At 40.8% G+C, this 4,776-nt stretch overlaps 1 pseudogene; it reads left to right on the plus strand.

Annotated features, from left to right (window-relative positions):
* Positions 1-357: 357 nt before the first annotated feature.
* Positions 358-2,274, plus strand: LOC129054190 (cell division cycle protein 27 homolog; annotated as a pseudogene).
* Positions 2,275-4,776: the final 2,502 nt, after the last annotated feature.

A 4,776-nucleotide genomic window follows, 5' to 3' on the forward strand; every position in this document is an offset into this window, starting at 1 on the left:
GTAGAGGGAGTCAGCAGTCCTCACAGAGAGGACTCCAGCCCTAGGCCCCGCTGTGCAGACCAAATCAGAAGGAAGAGAGTCCTTCGTCCTACATGCCACATCCCTCCACTGAACTTGGGAGTGGAACAGTTTCCCAAATATGAGGTGACTTTCGCTTTGTAATGGATCACAAGGGGCCGGGCTTTCCACAGTCGGCAGGATAAAGAAGTCATGCTGGCTCAGCCACCCCCATCCCCCGGTAACTGGTGAATTTAAATGAGCCGAGGCTGGCCCGGCCGGAGCCGCTACAGGGGGGAGGGTGGTGGGTGGGGTGGGGGTTTCCTGAGGCACTGCAGAAATTGGGCCTTTGCCTCGAGGATGACAGTGCTGCAGAAACCCTTCCAGGCTGCTATATGGCAAGCACTAAACCACTATGCTTACCGAGGTGGGGTTTTCCTCACAGAACGCCTTTATGCAGAAGTACACTCAGAAGAAGCCTTGTTTTTAATGGCAACCTGTTCTTAACTCCCAGGAAAAGCCTATAAAGCATATAGACTCTTGAAAAGACACAGTTGTCCTACACCGCAATGCAAATACCTGCTTGCAAAATGTTGTGTTGATCTCAGTAAGCTTGCAGACTGGGAACCAATCTTATCTGGTGGAGTGTTTAATAAGCAGAAAAGCCATGATGATATTGTTACTGAGTTTGGTGATTCAGTTTGCTTTCCCCTTCCATTGTTGGGACGTGTATATTGCAAGACAGATCGGCTTGCCAAAGGATAAGAATGTTACCAAAAGAGACTTAGTTTAAATCCTTTCCTCTGGTATCCCTTTGAATCATTATGTGAAATAGGTGAAAAGCCAGATCCTGACCAAACATTTAAATTCACATCTTTACAGAACTTTAGCAACTGTCTGCCCAACTCTTCAACAACACAAGTACCTAATCACAGTTTATATCACAGACAGCCTGAGACCATTCTTATGGAAACACCCCAGGACACAATTGAATTAAACAGAGTCAATTTAGAATCTTCCAATTCAAAGTACTCCTTGAATACAGATTCCCCAGTGTCTTTTATTGATTCAGCTGTAATTTCACCTGAAACTATCCCACTGGGAACAGGAACTTCCATATTATCTAAACAGGTTCAAAATAAACAAAAAACTGGTCGAAGTTTATTAACAGGACCAGCAGCTCTTAGTCCATTTACCCCGAGTTTTGGGATCTTTCCATTAGAAACCCCAAGTCCTGGAGATGGATCTTATTTACAAAACTACACTAATACACCTTCTGTAATTGATGTGCCATCCGCTGGAGCCCCTTCAAAAAAGTCTGTTGCCAGAATTGGCCAAACTGGAGCAAAGTCTGTCTTCTCGCAGAGTGGAAATAGCCGAGAGGTAACTCCAATTCTTTCACTAACAGAAAGTTCTGGTCCATAAATAACTACAACACCTCAGGTAATGAGCCCCACTATGACATCTCCCCCAAAAGCACTGCATCGAAGAAGTTCATGACTCTTTACTAGTGACAGTTCCACAACCAAGGAGAATAGGAAGAAATTAAAAATGAAGTTTACACCTAAAATCCCAAACAGAAAAACAAAAAGTTAAACTAATAAAGGAGGAATAACTCAATCTAATATAAATGACAACCTGGAAATTACAAAATTGGACTCTTCCATCAATTCAGAAGAGGAAATATCCACAATCACACCTCAGATTCAGACTTTTAATCTACAAAAAGTAGCAGCAGAAGGCTTGATGAGCCTTCTTCGTGAAAGGGGGAAAGGTTATTTAGCTTTAGGTTCATACCACTGCAAAGAAGCTATAAATATTTTGAGCCATCTACCTTCTCACCACTTCAATACTGGTTGGGTACTGTGCCAAATTTGAAGGTCCTATTTTGAACTTTCAGAGTACATGCAAGCTGAAAGAATATTCTCAGAGTTTAGAAGGATTGAGAATTATAGAGTCGAAGGCATGCAAATCTATTCTACAACATTTTGGCATCTTCAAAAAGATGTCGCTCTTTCATTTCTGTCAAAAGACTTAACAGACATGCATAAAAATTCGCCAGAGGCCTGGTGTGCTGCAGGGAACTGTTTCAGTCTGCAACGGGAACATGATATTGCAATTAAATTCTTCCAGAGAGCTATCCAAATGGATCCAAATTATGCTTATGCCTATACTTTATTAGGGCGAGAGTTTATCTTAACTGAAGAATTGGACAAAGCATTAGCTTGTTTTCGAAATGCTATCAGAGTCAATCCTATATATTACAATGCATGGTAAGTGGTAATGAATTGTAAAGACAAAGTCTTGTTGATGGTGCTGGTAGTCACTAATTTTTCTTGTTAAAAAGCTCTTTATTGTCATGAATTTGGTTACTAATACTTAGGAATGGTACATTCTGGTCAATAACTTCAAACTAACTTTTTTTATGAAATGTATGTCTTTAACAAACTCTTCAGTTAACTAATGATAATAGAATACGAGATGCTTATACTCAACAGTTTCAGTCTTCTAAAAAACTTTTGCAGATACTGTAGTTGTGTTTTGTTTGTTTGCTTGTTTAGTTTTGTTACTTGATTTGTTACTTTTTCTTCGAACACAAAAATGGTGATTGGGACAAAAAATGCTTGGGAAATTGGAAAGGAATAGCATAATTCACTTATTGGATAATAGAAAAAAACACTGAAAAAGTTCACTAGCTGCTTATTGACAATGTTCCGGTTTATTGAGTTACTATTAAGAACTTAATGTATCCTTTATTTAGCAGTATCTCTGTTTTACTTTTTTGTATTTGTGTATAAGTAGACACATAGGAAATTACTACCCAGGTCATATTGTTATCAACTGAATAACATATGAAAAAGTTTGGTCCTACTTCTGCCTCAACACCCTACTTACTGTTGACATTTATTGTATTTCTCTGGACTGACTTAAAAGTTTAAATATCAAGAGAGGGCAAGGCATGGTGGCTCATGCCTGTCATCCCAGCACTTTGGGAGGCCAAGGCAGGCAGATCACAACGTCAAGAGATCGAGACCATATGTTGAAACCCCGCCTATATTAAAAGTATAAAAATTAGCTGGGCATGGTGGCAGGCGCCTGTAGTCCCAGCTACTCAGGAGGCTGAGGAAGGATAATCGCTTGAACCTGGGAAGTGGAGGTTGCAGTGAGCCAAGATTATGCCATTGCACTCCAGCCTGGGCGACAGAGTGAGACGCCATCTCAAGAAAAAAATAAAATAAAAATAAAATAAAATAAAATAAAATAAAATAAATATCAAGAGAAAGTACAATTCTGAAGTAGTAACTCTGCAGAAGCTTTTTTGTCAGTTACAGTTATCTTTGGGGTTAGTTATTATAGCAGATGAGTTTTAACACTTGATTTGCCTCTAAATCTGAAGCATTATATTACTAAAATATTTTTTGATTTGTGATTATGTTGTTTAATGGATTATATATCATTTTGCTGTAGTAGTTGCAGTGCCTGAAAGATTGCCAGAAAAATAGTGCTAGCTATTGCTGACCAATGTAAAAATCAACTTGCCAATATTGCCATCTCTTCCAATAGCTATGTTCTCCATAATATTTTAAGAACTCAGTTCTTCATAAGGCTTGTGTTGTTTTTGATTTTTTCCCAAGTCTGGTGGATCCTTGTGCTGTTTTTTTTTAAATGTGTATTGTCTGTCCAGCTATTCCGCAGGAGTCACATTCTTAAAAATCTTATCCATATGAAAATTGTGTTTCAAGGAGGATTATTCAGACTGGCAAGCTTTTAGTAGGAGGAGTTTAAATGCTGACGTATTTAGGTAACTCTAAATACTGAGCAACTTTATTCTATCTACAAAATAGATAGCCTTTCTTTTCTTTTCACTTTCACTATCTTCAGCACCAGGTTTAATACCTTTTCTTCATCTATAACACAATTATAAAGATATACAAATCCACTCAAATAAAGCAGATATATTGTGCTTTAAAAAAAAAAAGAAGTCGTTATGTGGCACACAATGAGGTGTGACTCAAATCTAGAATCTCCAGTGAAAACCAATGAAACAGGGTCAAATACCATGTCTACTAAAAATAAAAAAATGGGCCAGGCGTGGTTGTGCTGAGGCAGGAGAATCACTTTAACCCAGGAGACAGAGGTTGCAGTGAGCTGAGATCACGCCAGTGTACTCCAGCCATGGGGGGACAGAGCAAGACTCCATCTCAGAAGCAAACAAACACAGAAAGCCAATAAAGGTGTTTAACTCAACGTATCAGGCTGAGGTCTCTTGACAGGATACATCCAGTACGCAGGGAAACGTTGATGGGTGGGGTGGAATCTATTTTGTGGCCTCAAGGAAGGGTTTGAGAGACAGTCCCACAAACGTTGATGGCAAACATGACGGCCTAAAGAAGCCCCTCCGCCCAAGAAGTGATATTCATTTGTATCCTGTAGCCACCCACGAGGGAGAATCAGGCTCTCTACACACCCCCAACCCCCACCCCACCCCACCCCAACCCACCCCCCCGCTTCGTGAAATGAGCTCTCACTCCATCAGGCTCTATTCAGGCCGTGTGGTTTTTTAACCTCCAGTGTGTGTGCCTGGGTTGTGGGGTGGGGTTGGGGCGGTTGTGGACAGAGGAGGGGATAAAGCGGTGGTGTCCCGTGGGTGCCAATTATGTGGGACGTGAGTGGGGTGGCCAGAGCCTAGGGAACACATTGCCTGTCAGGATGTCTCCCCTCATGCTCCCCTCTCTGACCTATGCTCCACATCTTTGCAGTTCAGTGGGGACCTTGTGG

Source organism: Pongo abelii, chromosome 13 (genome assembly GCF_028885655.2).
Source record: "Pongo abelii isolate AG06213 chromosome 13, NHGRI_mPonAbe1-v2.0_pri, whole genome shotgun sequence".
NCBI classification, from domain to species: Eukaryota; Metazoa; Chordata; class Mammalia; order Primates; family Hominidae; genus Pongo; species Pongo abelii.